Raw genomic sequence first — 20668 nt, 5'->3', positions numbered from 1 at the left:
GGCTCAACTCCTCTCTTGGGCAGAGTATGCCGTCAATTCTGCAAAAAACGAGTCCACCCGGGAGTCGCCCTTCTTTATAAATTATGGGTTCCATCCTCCCTGTCTTCCCATCCCCAACATTCCTTCTGGAGTACCAGCCGTAGATGAACGCATTTCTTCCCTCCAAACCGCATGGTCCAGGATTCAGTCTACCCTTCTCAACTCCGCCCGCAGATCGAAACTACAGGCCGATCGTCGTCGTCGTTCGGCGCCCAGTTACAAACCAGGGGATTTGGTATGGCTTTCCTCTAAGAATATCCACCTCAAGGTACCATCTCCTAAACTGGCACCTAAGTTCCTGGGTCCCTTCCCTATTTGTGAACAAATCAATCCTGTGGCATTCCGGCTCCAACTACCACCCAGTATGAAGATTCCCAATGTCTTTCATGTGTCCCTCTTAAAACCATTTATCTCCAGTCACGTCTTTCCGGATCAGACTCCTAAACCGGATCCCATTACTGTACAAAATAACGAGGAATACGAAGTTCACTCTCTTTTGGATTCTCAGCTATGCAGGGGTCAGCTCCAGTTCTTGGTGCAGTGGAAGTGCTTTGGCCCTGAAGAGAGATCCTGGGTACCTTCAAAGGACATTCATGCCCCGGCCCTTCTTAAGTCCTTCAGGAAAAAGTTTCCAGAGAAACCGTTCTTGGACCGTCCTGAGGCCGTTCCTGAAGAGGGCGATACTGTCAGGAATCAGTGTTCTCCTCGCTCCCCACACAGAGCACTCCGTCCCCGCAGGGAGTCCCTGGACACACAAAACAATCCTGCCTTACCGGCCTCCACGGCTCCTCGCCCCTGCCGCCGTCGCGGGATCACTCCCCTCTGCGATTTCTCTGCTCAGCGCCGGGCGCGCCCACGCCATCCTGCACGCACACCTGCACCATCCACTGGCTCGGTTCACACGCGTACACGAGTTACGGAGCACGCTCAGTCTGCACACTCTTATTCCCGTCCCCCGGACCTCAGGCTCCGCCCCCGCACACTGCACGGGCATACTCAGGTTACTAACAAGACTCAAAGGTACCCCTATAAATGCACTCTAAACCAAGCGTATATGTTTCTTAGGCTATAAAATAAAAGACCCCTATACCAGAAACTAAAAGAAAAAACGGCGCAAAAAACAAAAACGTTTTAATACATATTTACAATTAGCAATTACACTCAAATGGATAAAATATGGGTATGAACTGAACCCCTTGGAGGAGCAATATGGAGTCAGAATGGGGCTATGTATGGACCTTAGTATTCTCCTGAGTCGCTTATATCAGAGATTAACCCCTTCAACTCCGGCGTATAATTAGGACATATGATGCTCATGAACTAAACACATTTCCTATGCATATTCAGTAACCTGCATCAAGCAAAGGAATGATAGCAGTGTCAAACATAACAGTATACAATATTTATCAGCGGTATCCAAATATTTATAAATGTCGCTCTGTATACATATGTGTTGTATATCACGGTCTATGCTAGTGACAAATTGTCAAATACTTGAACGGTATCCGTTAATACAATCATAACCCTTCCCTCATATCCGTGTGACTACACGGGTGGTAACAGTATAGCAAGCCTGTATCAGATGGTTGCTGTATAGTAACAGCTTCCCAGTGTCACGCCAAAATACATATACACAGCTATGCACTCGTCAGGCGGCTGTAGTGTTGTAACAGACAGTGCTGTATGTTGGCAGAAGGCCAAAGCTTCTGACACTGAGATATGAGAGGGGGAGGGAGAGAAAGCAGGCTACGGTGAGCCCTTAACAGATAGAGAAAGGCATACGACCCGTTCGAGCATCTGGTACAGTCCTCACAGTCGCTCCTCCGGTGACGTCACCCTCGTGACGTCAGCAACACCCGACACGTGTTTCGCGCGTGTGACGCGCTTCTTCAGGGGGAGGAGTCTGCCCTTCCTATTCAGTGACTGGTATTTATAGAGAGACTTGGACTCCTATTGGTCCATGGATCCTTGTGGCGTATGCCTATATGCTGCTAATAGCAGAGTTAACCCTATCAGATCGGGTTTGTATCTAAAAACTGATAGTTAAAGGACGGATGAATAATTAGTGTAATGGGAGATTCCTCATATATTCAAATTTATGTTCCCAAATTTCTGCACATAAAACATGACGAGATTTGTAATGCATTCAAAGGATAACCCCAAACCATAGTAGTATGTATTTGTGTAGGAATGCATGACCTGATTATAGTGATCCGCCCCTAAGGTCAATAAGGATCTAGATACATTTAATATACTTGATGATGTTGAACCGGAGAGTATATAGAAATGTAACCAGATATAACACAATAGCTTGCTGGAAGGTCTTATGGTACCATATAGAGAATGTATATATGTAGGAATGTGTAACCCACTTAAAATGATCCGCCCCTAAGGTCAATACGGATCTTGGCTTGTCTTATATTCTGTATACCAATACCCCCAGGTGTGTGAAAATGGCTGTATTGAGTGCAATAAATTGTCGTGGATACACATAGTATCAAATGGATTGATATATTTGCGTATATATATGCCTTGCACTGTATTCAATTGCATGCAAATAGTGAATCAGTGGTTATTGGCATAAATTTATCGTAAAAACGCAGAGTACATGAATCCCTCATTCAGTCCTGAGGGTGACTGGGTCTGGAGGAGATATATCCACCGACATTCACGTTGGAGTAGGATTTTATCCCAGTCACCCCCTCGAGGACTGGGAGGTACATGTTCAATTGCTGAAAAGGTCATAACTTGTTGATTGACCTGATGGCATTCAGCAATGTGTCTAGCAATAGGTGTATCCACAAGATTTCTCACATTGCCCAGGTGTTCCAGTACACGTATTTTGAAGGGTCTGTGGGTTTTACCCACGTACCTCATTCCGCATGTACTGTACATGTCATCAAGTATATGACCCCGCAAGTCTGACAGTTCATGAAATTATTTATTTTGTAATTAGTTGTACCTTTTATGTTCATAAATGATTTGATACTCTGCATATAGGGACAAGCTTTGCATCTTGCACATTTAAAGAAACCCTTTGGTTTGTCTCCTAGCCAGGTTTTCTTAGGTTCGGATTGGAAGTGACTACGTACAATTCGATCTTTGACATTTCTGCTGCGTCTGCAACACATACTTGGTGTTTTTGGAAGTATTTTCTTAAGGTCAATATCCTCCAGAAGAATATGCCAAAACTGGTTTAGAATACGTTTAACTTCCTGCCATTGGCTGCTGTATTTGCCAATAAAGTGTATGGTGTTGTCTTCGTGTGTCGCTTTATTTTGTACGAGTAGTTCTGTTCTCACTGATGTCAGTGCTCTATAATAGGCTTTTTTGATCACCTTGTTGGAGTAGCCCCTTTCCCTAAACCTTGATGTCATATCTTTTGATTGGGATTTAAATTCCGTTAGGGAAGAGCAATTACGTCTTAATCGTAAGAACTGACCAATGGGTATGTTGTCTACAATATGCCTTGGGTGATGGCTTGTAGCCATTAACAGTGTGTTGGTGGACGTGGGTTTCCTAAAGATATTAGTATCTAAATTGCCTGTACCGGTCTTTAGGATCGTGATGTCCAGAAAATCTAATTGTGTCTTACTTATCTGGTAAGTGAGTCTGAGGTTCAATGTGTTATTGTTCAGATGGTCAATGAATTCTACTAACAATGCTTCTGTTCCATTCCAGATGAGAAGGATATCGTCGATATATCTGACCCATAGTTCGATATGTTGTGTGTACCTCTCATAGTCCTCAAGGAAGACAATAGTCTCTTCCCACCACCAAAGAGTCTTCCTTGAGGACTACGAGAGGTACACACAACATATCGAACTATGGGTCAGATATATCGACGATATCCTTCTCATTTGGAATGGAACAGAAGCATTGTTAGTAGAATTCATTGACCATCTGAACAATAACACATTGAACCTCAGACTCACTTACCAGATAAGTAAGACACAATTAGATTTTCTGGACATCACGATCCTAAAGACCGGTACAGGCAATTTAGATACTAATATCTTTAGGAAACCCACGTCCACCAACACACTGTTAATGGCTACAAGCCATCACCCAAGGCATATTGTAGACAACATACCCATTGGTCAGTTCTTACGATTAAGACGTAATTGCTCTTCCCTAACGGAATTTAAATCCCAATCAAAAGATATGACATCAAGGTTTAGGGAAAAGGGCTACTCCAACAAGGTGATCAAAAATGCCTATTATAGAGCACTGACATCAGTGAGAACAGAACTACTCGTACAAAATAAAGCGACACACGAAGACAACACCATACGCTTTATTGGCAAATACAGCAGCCAATGGCAGGAAGTTAGACGTATTCTAAACCAGTTTTGGCATATTCTTCTGGAGGATATTGACCTTAAGAAAATACTTCCAAAAACACCAAGTATGTGTTGCAGACGCAGCAGAAATGTAAAAAATCGACTTGTACGTAGTCACTACCAATCCGAACCTAAGAAAACCTGGCTAGGAGACAAACCAAAGGGTTTCTTTAAATGTACTGCTGCGGCAGCTTTTATTCTTACTAATCACTGGCATGCACCTGGCATGTTCCTGGAATGCGACTCTGTTCACCCGGAGCATGCCGGGCTCCTTTTGCCTTCCCAGCCAGGCGCATTACACGGCTGACGCGCGGTTGATGTGTTAATTGATAATTGTTCAGGATTTACTAGGCTGCAATGCTTCGCGTGTCTGCCAGATGGCATAAATTCATGAATTGTAATGCAGTATTTATATGTATATGTATATATATATATATATACTGTATAACAACAACCCCTATAACCCCTAACATACACATACAGTACTGTATATGCACATCAATGATACTATAGGCCGGCGGGGGCGAGATGTTTTTGCAGCAGAGAGAGAACCGCTGCTCTCTCTGCGCATGTACAGTATAAATAAAACACACACATCAATAAAGAATCGTTCTTTAACTTAACGGCTATTTAGCGGGTTCCCTGGGCCAGAAAATTTTATTAAAAATACAGAAATGCTGCTTCATTACCATAGCTGATGTCGATGGAACCGAATGAAATAAAAAAGAATTAAAATCTCAGTGTATTAGATACACATGTGGGGGATGGGGGAAGAGGGTGGGGGGGTGGGTGGGGAAAGGGGGAGGGGGGTAAGGGTAGGGTGTGGAAGGAAGGAGGAGGATAATGCTGGAGGGGTTGATAATTGGTTTTCCACTTTAACTAATCAAAGAATACATAAAATTATGGATTCAGTGACTCACACGGGCTTGTGTGGTGTCTCTCCCTCAACGCTGACTGTAGTGGATTTATTACAGACTCATATGCTGGAGTCTCAATATACATAAAACTCACACGGCCTGATGTGAGTCCTTGTCCTCAGAGGGTGATGTCCTGTATGGATGGTGTCTGGGTTGTCTCAGCAGAATTATCCCCCGATGGGTGTAGTGTGTGAGTGTCTCCTCTCCCCGTTTCCCAGATGACCAAAAGGAGTGTATGCCAACAAGGGTTAACAACAATAAAAAAGGTCTTTAATGGGTATACAGTGGAGACATAAGCATATGAAATGCAAACATGTGGTGAACCATAACACAATGAAATACAATAAAATAAGACACAATGAAATGAAATAAAGCAAACACAAGGACTACACTCACACTTGATGTCAGATAAAATGGCCCAGCCTCAGCCGCTCGGTACACTCCTGCACGGTCTCCTCCTCCGTTCTTGCTCCCACTGGCGCGTCCGGCAGCGGAACCGGAAGAGGGGATCTGCACCGGATGTCCTGTAGTGTGCTGGGTCCCTCTCTCAATGAGCTCCGGCAGGGAACAACATGTTTCGCAATAAGCTTCGTCGGGTTCCTGCCGGATGCTCATTGTGTGCTGTATATATAGGTATCCCCCTTTAGTTAATTGGTTGATCACCTGTTTCTGATTAAAATTCAAACGGAGTAAAAATGACTATTTTATGTCTTTATAAGTGTTGCCGTTATTAGCCCTTAGTATTTATGGTAACCGGATGGTGGATTTCAACTTTGTAAGAAGAGATTGCATAATAAAAATTGCATAGTAGAAATTGCATAATGAAAATAATCTTTACCCTGCACTAATTAAAAATGGGTGTTCAAACAGGCTTAGTTTTTCTTTCAATTGCGCGACTATCTGGTGGGAACAGTATTTTCAAAATAATCACAATGTTAGGAACCATTAAAATCCTCCGTGAGTCACTTCTTTTAAACTTTTTTTGCTATTAGTTAGAATCTTGCCATTCGTGATACAATAGTGCCACCATGTGGCCAAACGTGAAAATTACATTCTACCTTGACATTGCAAAATCATATTTCTTACTGTGGGCAGTATGCCCTACATTTGTACAAAACACATTTAGAATGGTTATAAAGAGTGGTGTATTAGAAAGGTATTTTAAAAATAGGGAGAAAGGGTTTAGAACCTAATGATTTGACAGGCACATTTGAAATGATTCAGGGAACATCTAAAAACCTTTCCTTCCTTGGAAGAGCAAGAATAAGTATACATACACAGTTAAAACCTAATGTGGCTCAATCCTTAGGATGGAGAACCCCGGAGTGCTCGTTCAGCTAACTAGACATCATTTAATGGATCGCATAGCTCTTAGGAAATAGTAGATCAAAAACCAAATATTGGAGTGCTCATTCAGATAGCTGGAGTAACTCCGTGTTTCACTTCACACTTAGATGATTTGCAGTCTGATAAAAACTTTGATAAAAACTTTATCATGGTTTAAAACATGGTGCCACGTTGTGGCTGTGTGTGGAAATTGCATTGACATTGTCATTTCTAATAGTAAGTCTGTGAAACTTAAAAGATGTTCAAGGTTATTCGTTGCTAGTTTCTAACTTCAAATCTGCTTGCAGTTTCATACAGAGTGAGTTCATTAGTTGTCCCGATGATGTGCATCACTTTTGGTCCTCGAGGGCAGGTTCAAGGTGAATTCATATACGATACGCACTCCCCTATACGAAATGGGATGGGAGAGGAATCAGTGTGTGTTTGGACATGCTTCTGGAATGATTTTTTTTTAAATGACTCTTAAAAATGACTTTTAAAAAGGGGGAAATGGAAACAGATCAATGTGTGTTCAAAGAAAGGCTGCAATGTCTATATCTACGTTAAGGCCTGCGGGTGCCAGGCTTTTCAGTTTATATATCCAAAAAGTTTCTTTTCGCGATAGAGATGTCAGTCTGTCCCCTCCCCTTCAATGAGGGGGGACTACTTCGATGCCCCTAAATTCAAGGCCTGATGGGTCTCCTTGGTGATGCAGTGCAAAATGCTTTGAGACGCTATGTGTCATTAATTTGCGTCTAATGTTCCCTAGGTGTTCCAGAATGCGTACCCGTAGTGGTCTACTGGTACGTCCTACATACTGGAGTCCACAGGGGCAATTTAAAAGGTAAACTACGAATTCTGATTTACAGTTGATAAAACTGGTGATTTTAAACTGTTCTCCTGTTATTTTAGAGATGAACTGAATTTTTTCTTTAGTTCCCTGTTTGCATGCTTTGCAAGAATTACATCTATGGAAACCTTTAACTTTTTGTAGCCAGTTGGGATCATGGCCTGTTACACTATTTTCTGGCCTAAAAAGGCTTGGTGCTAACCTTCTTTTGATATTGTCAGCCCTCTTATAGATGACTTTCGGCTTCCCTGGAAGATAATCCTTCAGAGTGGGGTCTCCTTGTAGGAGATGCCAGTGTTTATTCAGAATTTGTTGTATGCTTCCTGCATCTTGGCTGTACTGTGTTAAAAAAGCTATGCTGAACTCCTCTTTGGGCTTTGGTGGATTCGTTTTAAGGATTTCACTACGTTTGAGCTTCCCTACATCTCTTATTGCTATATCCATTTTGTCGTTATCATAGTTTTTAGCAATGAAGCGGTTTTTAAGTATATTGGATTGCTCCCTATAGACATTATCATCGCTACAGTTTCTCCTAATTCTGCGAAACTGTCCTGGGGGTATGTTCTTTAACCAATTTTTGTGGTGGCAACTGGTGTTGAGTAAGTAATTGTTACAGTCTACTGTTTTGAAGAAAGTTTTGGTCTTAAGTGTATTGTCTTCTATATAGATTGTTAGATCTAAGAAGTCTACTGAGTTAATTCCTATACACGACGTGAAAGCCAAATTTCTCTCATTATTGTTAATGTAATTTAAGAAGTGATTCAAGTTTTCGCTACTGCCTTTCCAGATGAAGAACACATCATCGATGTATCTTCGCCACAGGACGAGATCCGCACCATAATCATGGTCCGACCAGATGGTGTCGGTCTCCCAATTGTCCATTAACAAGTTGGCATAACTTGGTGCGAATTTCGTACCCATCGCTGTACCACATTTTTGTAAAAAGTAGGTTCCATCGAAATTAAAAAGGTTGTGTTTAAGAATAAAATTGATACTTTCTAAAATAAAGCGTTGCTGTTCTATTTTAACCGTTTTATCGCTTGTTATTGTCCTATTGATGGCTTCGATTCCATCATCATGCTTTATGGATGTGTATAATGAAGTTACGTCACAAGTGCACATTTTATAGTCTTCTTGCCAGACTATCTGTTCCAATATATTAAGAATTTGCGTGGTATCTCTAAGGTAAGACCGCATCTCCGCAACATATGGTTGCAGGAAGCCATCTATATACTCTGATAGTCGCGACGTGAGCGAGCCTATCCCAGAGATGATGGGTCTCCCTGGTGGTGCTTCCATGTTTTTATGTATTTTAGGTAGAAAGTAGAATATCGGCATAACTGGGAACTTGACATTAAGATAGTCATATTCTTTCTTATTTAGAACTCCTGTCGTCCTGCCTTTATCTAGCAGAGTGAGGAATTCTGTACAGAATTCTTTATGCGGATTCGTCTTTAGACGTGCATAGGTGACGTCGTCAGACAGTATCCTCTCTGCTTCTCCTTTATAGTAAACAGTGTCCATAATGACTACCCCTCCCCCTTGTCTGCTTGTTTGAATGTGATTCCCTTATCTTTTTCTAAGTTTTGTAGAGCGATTTTTTCTTTAAGTGTTAGATTATTTTTTGTTAGCTTAGTCGTATTCGAGGTCAGTCTGTCAAAATCCTCCTGTATTTTCTGATCGAATACTTCAAGATTATGGCCTTTCGCCCAACTAGGATAGAATTTAGACTTATTTTTGAGGTTGGAATGTTTGAACTCATCACTCTCTATGTTCAAATTAGCATTACTGCTCACTATCTCCCTGGTTTGTGCATCTTTTGAGATGAAGAATTTCTTGAGTGTAAGCTGTCTAATATACTTGTGTGCGTCTATATACAGATTGAAGCTATTCGCCTTTGCGACTGGAGCGAAATTTAACCCCTTTTTTATTAGGTTATATTCATCTATATTAAGTTCTTTTTTACTCAGGTTGAATATGTTATTTAGATCGCTGCTCTTTTTCTGTGTCCTTCGTCCTCCCCGCTTTCCTCGTGTGGTCTTTTTCTGAGTTTTGTATTTGGTGTTTCTATTTCCTTCTGGTCTTCTAACACTAGGAAGCGATTCTGAGTGGCTAAGGGTGGAGGTTTTGTTGTATGGGCCTGTTCTAAAAAATGCCCTGCGTGTGGTCGGGGTGATCTTTGCTCTCTCCCATAGCCCTGCTCCTTGTCCTGTCGTTCCCTGTGTGTTGCCCTCTGTTCCCTATAGGGGGATCTGCGTTCCCTTCTTTGGCTTTGTTCCCTCTGGTGTTTGTGGGGTGACCGGTAGTGTCTCCTTTGGCTCTCTTCTCTCTCATAGCGTCTCTCTCTATATTCTCGATTGGACCCATAATGTTTGTAGGGTGATCTAGGGTCCCTATCCCTGCTCCGTTCTCTTTCATACCTGTTGTCACGACGTTCAAGTGGTGATCTTGCTCTGTAATTGTATGTGGCTGGCTTAGTTGTATGATACCTTTCCTGATACTCCTTTGCTTTAGAATAGTCATTGTGGCTCTCTCCCTGATCCTCTCTGTCTCTATCATTTTTCTTGGTCTCATCCCTTTTGTGACTTGCTGCGTCTTTGATTGTGTGGGTCTTATTTTCTCTGGGTGTTACTAGGGTGTCCGCTTCCTGGCGTCTAGTTGGATTTTGTCTAGCCTCAGTATTAAATGCAACACTTTTGTTGTTTTCATATTTTGGATAGTTCTTATATCTATCTGGATTTGTTGGATAGCTTGATATGTTAGGTCTTGAATTTTGGTGTTTGGTGCTACCTTCCCTACTCCTATATTCAAACATTTTCCTATCCCTTGGTGTGCTAGGTGGGACCAATGTGACCTTTTGCCACCTGGGGTTGGACCCCACTACATAGTCTTCTTCATCTCGTCTAAATTTTTTATTCTTAGACTCTATTAGGTTTTTTTCTATGGCGTCTATTTCATCCGCTAGTTTTTTGTCCCTAGTTAGGAAAGTGGGATTATCTGTGGAGATTTCTAGTCTTCTCTGAATTAATGTTACTTCTTGATCAATTTCTAATAGGGTCTTTGTATGGTGTTTGACAATAAGTTTCATTAAGCTGAATGAACAAGCATCCATCGCTTCCTCCCATTGGACATTATATTCTATGTCTGCTAAATTGAAAGATGATTTTTTATCAAACCGTAAACCCCTAGGGATACGTTTAATGGCTAAGTATTTTTCTAGGTAGACTTTGTCCCAGACCTTCTTGGTCTCTTTCTTGAGTAAATTCTCAAGTTTGTCGAATTCGTTGTTTATTGTTTCTATATCTCCCATCTCCGCTGACTCAATTTCCCTCATTTTGTTTTCTATGTTATTACTTCTGAAAATTCTTTTTGTGAACACACTCTCCTTGATTTCGACCGAATCTTCTATCTCTATGGCTGCTTCTTCCATATTGAGATTGTCTGTGTGGGGTGCTGCCACCAGGATGGGATTAGAAAAGCCTGGAGGTTGTTTGAACTGGGGCGCTCCCTAGGATTTGTGGCGGAGAAAGTGCTGCAACGTCTAAGCTATTCAAATAAATTGGAATATAGATATGTGATTGTGTACGAAGTGTAAAAGAGTATATAAAAATATATACTGGCCCTTTTTTGATGATTTCCTGGTTGCTGCTTGACTTCGGAGAAGGGAATCCCGTCTCCTTCTTAGCGTGGCAGTTGTAGTGTGAAGATAGTCAGCGCAAACCTCATGGGCCTCCCAATGTCGATGGAACCGAATGAAATAAAAAAGAATTAAAATCTCAGTGTATTAGATACACATGTGGGGGATGGGGGAAGAGGGGGGGGTGGGGGGTGGGTGGGGAAAGGGGGAGGGGGTAAGGGCAGGGTGTGGAAGCAAGGAGGAGGATAATGCTGGAGGTGTTGATAATTGGTTTTCCACTTTAACTAATCAAAGAATACATAAAATTATGGATTCAGTGACTCACACGGGCTTGTGTGGTGTCTCTCCCTCAACGCTGACTGTAGTGGATTGATTACAGACTCATATGCTGGAGTCTCAATATACATAAAACTCACACGGCCTGATGTGAGTCCTTGTCCTCAGAGGGTGATGTCCTGTATGGATGGTGTCTGGGTTGTCTCAGCAGAATTATCCCCCGATGGGTGTAGTGTGTGAGTGTCTCCTCTCCCCGTTTCCCAGATGACCAAAAGGAGTGTATGCCAACAAGGGTTAACAACAATAAAAAAGGTCTTTAATGGGTATACAGTGGAGACATAAGCATATGAAATGCAAACATGTGGTGAACCATAACACAATGAAATACAATAAAATAAGAGACAATGAAATGAAATAAAGCAAACACAAGGACTACACTCACACTTGATGTCAGATAAAATGGCCCAGCCTCAGCCGCTCGGTACACTCCTGTACGGTCTCCTCCTCCGTTCTTGTTCCCACTGGCGCGTCCGGCAGCGGAACCGGAAGAGGGGATCTGCACCGGATGTCCTGTAGTGTGCTGGGTCCCTCTCTCAATGAGCTCCGGCAGGGAACAACATGTTTCGCAATAAGCTTCGTCGGGTTCCTGCCGGATGCTCATTGTGTGCTGTATATATAGGTATCCCCCTTTAGTTAATTGGTTGATCACCTGTTTCTGATTAAAATTCAAACGGAGTAAAAATGACTATTTTATGTCTTTATAAGTGTTGCCGTTATTAGCCCTTAGTATTTATGGTAACCGGATGGTGGATTTCAACTTTGTAAGAAGAGATTGCATAATAAAAATTGCATAGTAGAAATTGCATAATGAAAATAATCTTTACCCAGCACTAATTAAAAATGGGTGTTCAAACAGGCTTAGTTTTTCTTTCAATTGCGCGACTATCTGGTGGGAACAGTATTTTCAAAATAATCACAATGTTAGGAACCATTAAAATCCTCCGTGAGTCACTTCTTTTAAACTTTTTTTGCTATTAGTTAGAATCTTGCCATTCGTGATACAATGGTGCCACCATGTGGCCAAACGTGAAAATTACATTCTACCTTGACATTGCAAAATCATATTTCTTACTGTGGGCAGTATGCCCTACATTTGTACAAAACACATTTAGAATGGTTATAAAGAGTGGTATATTAGAAAGGTATTTTAAAAATAGGGAGAAAGGGTTTAGAACCTAATGATTTGGCAGGCACATTTGAAATGATTCAGGGAACATCTAAAAACCTTTCCTTCCTTGGAAGAGCAAGAATAAGTATACATACACAGTTAAAACCTAATGTGGCTCAATCCTTAGGATGGAGAACCCTGGAGTGCTCGTTCAGCTAACTAGACATCATTTAATGGATCGCATAGCTCTTAGGAAATAGTAGATCAAAAAACAAATATTGGAGTGCTCATTCAGATAGCTGGAGTAACTCCGTGTTTCACTTCACACTTAGATGATTTGCAGTCTGATAAAAACTTTGATAAAAACTTTATCATGGTTTAAAACATGGTGCCACGTTGTGGCTGTGTGTGGAAATTGCATTGACATTGTCATTTCTAATAGTAAGTCTGTGAAACTTAAAAGATGTTCAAGGTTATTCGTTGCTAGTTTCTAACTTCAAATCTGCTTGCAGTTTCATACAGAGTGAGTTCATTAGTTGTCCCGATGATGTGCATCACTTTTGGTCCTCGAGGGCAGGTTCAAGGTGAATTCATATACGATACGCACTCCCCTATACGAAATGGGATGGGAGAGGAATCAGTGTGTGTTTGGACATGCTTCTGGAATGATTTTTTTTAAAATGACTCTTAAAAATGACTTTTAAAAAGGGGGAAATGGAAACAGATCAATGTGTGTTCAAAGAAAGGCTGCAATGTCTATATCTACGTTAAGGCCTGCGGGTGCCAGGCTTTTCAGTTTATATATCCAAAAAGTTTCTTTTCGCGATAGAGATGTCAGTCTGTCCCCTCCCCTTCAATGAGGGGGGACTACTTCGATGCCCCTAAATTCAAGGCCTGATGGGTCTCCTTGGTGATGCAGTGCAAAATGCTTTGAGACGCTATGTGTCATTAATTTGCGTCTAATGTTCCCTAGGTGTTCCAGAATGCGTACCCGTAGTGGTCTACTGGTACGTCCTACATACTGGAGTCCACAGGGGCAATTTAAAAGGTAAACTACGAATTCTGATTTACAGTTGATAAAACTGGTGATTTTAAACTGTTCTCCTGTTATTTTAGAGATGAACTGAATTTTTTCTTTAGTTCCCTGTTTGCATGCTTTGCAAGAATTACATCTATGGAAACCTTTAACTTTTTGTAGCCAGTTGGGATCATGGCCTGTTACACTATTTTCTGGCCTAAAAAGGCTTGGTGCTAACCTTCTTTTGATATTGTCAGCCCTCTTATAGATGACTTTCGGCTTCCCTGGAAGATAATCCTTCAGAGTGGGGTCTCCTTGTAGGAGATGCCAGTGTTTATTCAGAATTTGTTGTATGCTTCCTGCATCTTGGCTGTACTGTGTTAAAAAAGCTATGCTGAACTCCTCTTTGGGCTTTGGTGGATTCGTTTTAAGGATTTCACTACGTTTGAGCTTCCCTACATCTCTTATTGCTATATCCATTTTGTCGTTATCATAGTTTTTAGCAATGAAGCGGTTTTTAAGTATATTGGATTGCTCCCTATAGACATTATCATCGCTACAGTTTCTCCTAATTCTGCGAAACTGTCCTGGGGGTATGTTCTTTAACCAATTTTTGTGGTGGCAACTGGTGTTGAGTAAGTAATTGTTACAGTCTACTGTTTTGAAGAAAGTTTTGGTCTTAAGTGTATTGTCTTCTATATAGATTGTTAGATCTAAGAAGTCTACTGAGTTAATTCCTATACACGACGTGAAAGCCAAATTTCTCTCATTATTGTTAATGTAATTTAAGAAGTGATTCAAGTTTTCGCTACTGCCTTTCCAGATGAAGAACACATCATCGATGTATCTTCGCCACAGGACGAGATCCGCACCATAATCATGGTCCGACCAGATGGTGTCGGTCTCCCAATTGTCCATTAACAAGTTGGCATAACTTGGTGCGAATTTCGTACCCATCGCTGTACCACATTTTTGTAAAAAGTAGGTTCCATCGAAATTAAAAAGGTTGTGTTTAAGAATAAAATTGATACTTTCTAAAATAAAGCGTTGCTGTTCTATTTTAACCGTTTTATCGCTTGTTATTGTCCTATTGATGGCTTCGATTCCATCATCATGCTTTATGGATGTGTATAATGAAGTTACGTCACAAGTGCACATTTTATAGTCTTCTTGCCAGACTATCTGTTCCAATATATTAAGAATTTGCGTGGTATCTCTAAGGTAAGACCGCATCTCCGCAACATATGGTTGCAGGAAGCCATCTATATACTCTGATAGTCGCGACGTGAGCGAGCCTATCCCAGAGATGATGGGTCTCCCTGGTGGTGCTTCCATGTTTTTATGTATTTTAGGTAGAAAGTAGAATATCGGCATAACTGGGAACTTGACATTAAGATAGTCATATTCTTTCTTATTTAGAACTCCTGTCGTCCTGCCTTTATCTAGCAGAGTGAGGAATTCTGTACAGAATTCTTTATGCGGATTCGTCTTTAGACGTGCATAGGTGACGTCGTCAGACAGTATCCTCTCTGCTTCTCCTTTATAGTAAACAGTGTCCATAATGACTACCCCTCCCCCTTGTCTGCTTGTTTGAATGTGATTCCCTTATCTTTTTCTAAGTTTTGTAGAGCGATTTTTTCTTTAAGTGTTAGATTATTTTTTGTTAGCTTAGTCGTATTCGAGGTCAGTCTGTCAAAATCCTCCTGTATTTTCTGATCGAATACTTCAAGATTATGGCCTTTCGCCCAACTAGGATAGAATTTAGACTTATTTTTGAGGTTGGAATGTTTGAACTCATCACTCTCTATGTTCAAATTAGCATTACTGCTCACTATCTCCCTGGTTTGTGCATCTTTTGAGATGAAGAATTTCTTGAGTGTAAGCTGTCTAATATACTTGTGTGCGTCTATATACAGATTGAAGCTATTCGCCTTTGCGACTGGAGCGAAATTTAACCCCTTTTTTATTAGGTTATATTCATCTATATTAAGTTCTTTTTTACTCAGGTTGAATATGTTATTTAGATCGCTGCTCTTTTTCTGTGTCCTTCGTCCTCCCCGCTTTCCTCGTGTGGTCTTTTTCTGAGTTTTGTATTTGGTGTTTCTATTTCCTTCTGGTCTTCTAACACTAGGAAGCGATTCTGAGTGGCTAAGGGTGGAGGTTTTGTTGTATGGGCCTGTTCTAAAAAATGCCCTGCGTGTGGTCGGGGTGATCTTTGCTCTCTCCCATAGCCCTGCTCCTTGTCCTGTCGTTCCCTGTGTGTTGCCCTCTGTTCCCTATAGGGGGATCTGCGTTCCCTTCTTTGGCTTTGTTCCCTCTGGTGTTTGTGGGGTGACCGGTAGTGTCTCCTTTGGCTCTCTTCTCTCTCATAGCGTCTCTCTCTATATTCTCGATTGGACCCATAATGTTTGTAGGGTGATCTAGGGTCCCTATCCCTGCTCCGTTCTCTTTCATACCTGTTGTCACGACGTTCAAGTGGTGATCTTGCTCTGTAATTGTATGTGGCTGGCTTAGTTGTATGATACCTTTCCTGATACTCCTTTGCTTTAGAATAGTAATTGTGGCTCTCTCCCTGATCCTCTCTGTCTCTATCATTTTTCTTGGTCTCATCCCTTTTGTGACTTGCTGCGTCTTTGATTGTGTGGGTCTTATTTTCTCTGGGTGTTACTAGGGTGTCCGCTTCCTGGCGTCTAGTTGGATTTTGTCTAGCCTCAGTATTAAATGCAACACTTTTGTTGTTTTCATATTTTGGATAGTTCTTATATCTATCTGGATTTGTTGGATAGCTTGATATGTTAGGTCTTGAATTTTGGTGTTTGGTGCTACCTTCCCTACTCCTATATTCAAACATTTTCCTATCCCTTGGTGTGCTAGGTGGGACCAATGTGACCTTTTGCCACCTGGGGTTGGACCCCACTACATAGTCTTCTTCATCTCGTCTAAATTTTTTATTCTTAGACTCTATTAGGTTTTTTTCTATGGCGTCTATTTCATCCGCTAGTTTTTTGTCCCTAGTTAGGAAAGTGGGATTATCTGTGGAGATTTCTAGTCTTCTCTGAATTAATGTTACTTCTTGATCAATTTCTAATAGGGTCTTTGTATGGTGTTTGACGATAAGTTTCATTAAGCTGAATGAACAAGCATCCATCGCTTCCTCCCATTGGACATTATATTCTATGTCTGCTAAATTGAAAGATGATTTTTTATCAAACCGTAAACCCCTAGGGATACGTTTAATGGCTAAGTATTTTTCTAGGTAGACTTTGTCCCAGACCTTCTTGGTCTCTTTCTTGAGTAAATTCTCAAGTTTGTCGAATTCGTTGTTTATTGTTTCTATATCTCCCATCTCCGCTGACTCAATTTCCCTCATTTTGTTTTCTATGTTATTACTTCTGAAAATTCTTTTTGTGAACACACTCTCCTTGATTTCGACCGAATCTTCTATCTCTATGGCTGCTTCTTCCATATTGAGATTGTCTGTGTGGGGTGCTGCCACCAGGATGGGATTAGAAAAGCCTGGAGGTTGTTTGAACTGGGGCGCTCCCTAGGATTTGTGGCGGAGAAAGTGCTGCAACGTCTAAGCTATTCAAATAAATTGGAATATAGATATGTGATTGTGTACGAAGTGTAAAAGAGTATATAAAAATATATACTGGCCCTTTTTTGATGATTTCCTGGTTGCTGCTTGACTTCGGAGAAGGGAATCCCGTCTCCTTCTTAGCGTGGCAGTTGTAGTGTGAAGATAGTCAGCGCAAACCTCATGGGCCTCCCAATGTCGATGGAACCGAATGAAATAAAAAAGAATTAAAATCTCAGTGTATTAGATACACATGTGGGGGATGGGGGAAGAGGGGGGGGTGGGGGTGGGTGGGGAAAGGGGGAGGGGGTAAGGGCAGGGTGTGGAAGCAAGGAGGAGGATAATGCTGGAGGTGTTGATAATTGGTTTTCCACTTTAACTAATCAAAGAATACATAAAATTATGGATTCAGTGACTCACACGGGCTTGTGTGGTGTCTCTCCCTCAACGCTGACTGTAGTGGATTGATTACAGACTCATATGCTGGAGTCTCAATATACATAAAACTCACACGGCCTGATGTGAGTCCTTGTCCTCAGAGGGTGATGTCCTGTATGGATGGTGTCTGGGTTGTCTCAGCAGAATTATCCCCCGATGGGTGTAGTGTGTGAGTGTCTCCTCTCCCCGTTTCCCAGATGACCAAAAGGAGTGTATGCCAACAAGGGTTAACAACAATAAAAAAGGTCTTTAATGGGTATACAGTGGAGACATAAGCATATGAAATGCAAACATGTGGTGAACCATAACACAATGAAATACAATAAAATAAGAGACAATGAAATGAAATAAAGCAAACACAAGGACTACACTCACACTTGATGTCAGATAAAATGGCCCAGCCTCAGCCGCTCGGTACACTCCTGTACGGTCTCCTCCTCCGTTCTTGTTCCCACTGGCGCGTCCGGCAGCGGAACCGGAAGAGGGGATCTGCACCGGATGTCCTGTAGTGTGCTGGGTCCCTCTCTCAATGAGCTCCGGCAGGGAACAACATGTTTCGCAATAAGCTTCGTCGGGTTCCTGCCGGATGCTCATTGTGTGCTGTATATATAGGTATCCCCCTTTAGTTAATTGGTTGATCACCTGTTTCTGATTAAAATTCAAACGGAGTAAAAATGACTATTTTATGTCTTTATAAGTGTTGCCGTTATTAGCCCTTAGTATTTATGGTAACCGGATGGTGGATTTCAACTTTGTAAGAAGAGATTGCATAATAAAAATTTCATAGTAGAAATTGCATAATGAAAATAATCTTTACCCAGCACTAATTAAAAATGGGTGTTCAAACAGGCTTAGTTTTTCTTTCAATTGCGCGACTATCTGGTGGGAACAGTATTTTCAAAATAATCACAATGTTAGGAACCATTAAAATCCTCCGTGAGTCACTTCTTTTAAACTTTTTTTGCTATTAGTTAGAATCTTGCCATTCGTGATACAATGGTGCCACCATGTGGCCAAACGTGAAAATTACATTCTACCTTGACATTGCAAAATCATATTTCTTACTGTGGGCAGTACTGTATGCCCTACATTTGTACAAAACACATTTAGAATGGTTATAAAGAGTGGTATATTAGAAAGGTATTTTAAAAATAGGGAGAAAGGGTTTAGAACCTAATGATTTGGCAGGCACATTTGAAATGATTCAGGGAACATCTAAAAACCTTTCCTTCCTTGGAAGAGCAAGAATAAGTATACATACACAGTTAAAACCTAATGTGGCTCAATCCTTAGGATGGAGAACCCTGGAGTGCTCGTTCAGCTAACTAGACATCATTTAATGGATCGCATAGCTCTTAGGAAATAGTAGATCAAAAAACAAATATTGGAGTGCTCATTCAGATAGCTGGAGTAACTCCGTGTTTCACTTCACACTTAGATGATTTGCAGTCTGATAAAAACTTTGATAAAAACTTTATCATGGTTTAAAACATGGTGCCACGTTGTGGCTGTGTGTGGAAATTGCATTGACATTGTCATTTCTAATAGTAAGTCTGTGAAACTTAAAAGATGTTCAAGGTTATTCGTTGCTAGTTTCTAACTTCAAATCTGCTTGCAGTTTCATACAGAGTGAGTTCATTAGTTGTCCCGATGATGTGCATCACTTTTGGTCCTCGAGGGCAGGTTCAAGGTGAATTCATATACGATACGCACTCCCCTATACGAAATGGGATGGGAGAGGAATCAGTGTGTGTTTGGACATGCTTCTGGAATGATTTTTTTTTAAATGACTCTTAAAAATGACTTTTAAAAAGGGGGAAATGGAAACAGATCAATGTGTGTTCAAAGAAAGGCTGCAATGTCTATATCTAGGTTAAGGCCTGCGGGTGCCAGGCTTTTCAGTTTATATATCCAAAAAGTTTCTTTTCGCGATAGAGATGTCAGTCTGTCCCCTCCCCTCCAATGAGGGGGGACTACTTCGATGCCCCTAAATTCAAGGCCTGATGGGTCTCCTTGGTGATGCAGTGCAAAATGCTTTGAGACGCTATGTGTCATTAATTTGCGTCTAATGTTCCCTAGGTGTTCCAGAATGCGTACCCGTAGTGGTCTACTGGTACGTCTTACATACTGGAGTCCACAGGGGCAATTTAAAAGGTAAACTACGAATTCTGATTTACAGTTGATAAAACTGGTGATTTTAAACTGTTCTCCTGTTATTTTAGAGATGAACTGAATTTTTTCTTTGGTTCCCTGTTTGCATGCTTTGCAAGAATTACATCTATGGAAACCTTTTACTTTTTGTAGCCAGTTGGGATCATGGCCTGTTACACTATTTTCTGGCCTAAAAAGGCTTGGTGCTAACCTTCTTTTGATATTGTCAGCCCTCTTATAGATGACTTTCGGCTTCCCTGGAAGATAATCCTTCAGAGTGGGGTCTCCTTGTAGGAGATGCCAGTGTTTATTCAGAATTTGTTGTATGCTTCCTGCATCTTGGCTGTACTGTGTTAAAAAAGCTATGCTGAACTCCTCTTTGGGCTTTGGTGGATTCGTTTTAAGGATTTCACTACGTTTGAGCTTCCCTAACAAGCAGACAAGGGGGGAGGGGTAGTCATTATGGACACTGTTTACTATAAAGGAGAAGCAGAGAGGATACTGACGACGTCACCTATGCACGTCTAAAGACGAATCCGCATAAAGAATTCTGTACAGAATTCCTCACTCTGCTAGATAAAGGCAGGACGACAGGAGTTCTAAATGAGAAAGAATATGACTATCTTAATGTCAAGTTCCCAGTTATGCCGATATTCTACTTTCTACCTAAAATACATAAAAACATGGAAGCACCACCAGGGAGACCCATCATCTCTGGGATAGGCTCGCTCACGTCGCGACTATCAGAGTATATAGATGGCTTCCTGCAACCATATGTTGCGGAGATGCGGTCTTACCTTAGAGATACCACGCAAATTCTTAATATATTGGAACAGATAGTCTGGCAAGAAGACTATAAAATGTGCACTTGTGACGTAACTTCATTATACACATCCATAAAGCATGATGATGGAATCGAAGCCATCAA

At 41.2% G+C, this 20668-nt stretch overlaps 1 protein-coding gene across 8 annotated transcripts in view; it reads right to left on the bottom strand.

Annotated features, from left to right (window-relative positions):
* The window catches only part of LOC142465194 (uncharacterized), a 79462-nt gene extending 60015 nt beyond the window's left edge, over window positions 1-19447 (bottom strand). For 3 of the 8 annotated variants that reach the window (XR_012787820.1, XR_012787824.1, XR_012787826.1), the window contains exons 1-2: window positions 11529-19447; window positions 5394-7032 (exon numbers count right to left, since the gene is read on the bottom strand). The gene's annotated coding sequence lies outside the window, so the exon portion shown is untranslated. Of the gene's footprint in view, window positions 1-5393; window positions 11298-11528 lie in introns of those variants that run through there. The other 5 variants (XR_012787823.1, XR_012787825.1, XR_012787821.1 and 2 more) reach the window with 5 other exon arrangements.
* Window positions 19448-20668: the final 1221 nt, after the last annotated feature.

The sequence above is a fragment of the Ascaphus truei genome, chromosome 13 (assembly GCF_040206685.1).
Source record: "Ascaphus truei isolate aAscTru1 chromosome 13, aAscTru1.hap1, whole genome shotgun sequence".
NCBI classification, from domain to species: Eukaryota; Metazoa; Chordata; class Amphibia; order Anura; family Ascaphidae; genus Ascaphus; species Ascaphus truei.
This window is presented reverse-complemented; position numbering and strand designations above follow the sequence as displayed.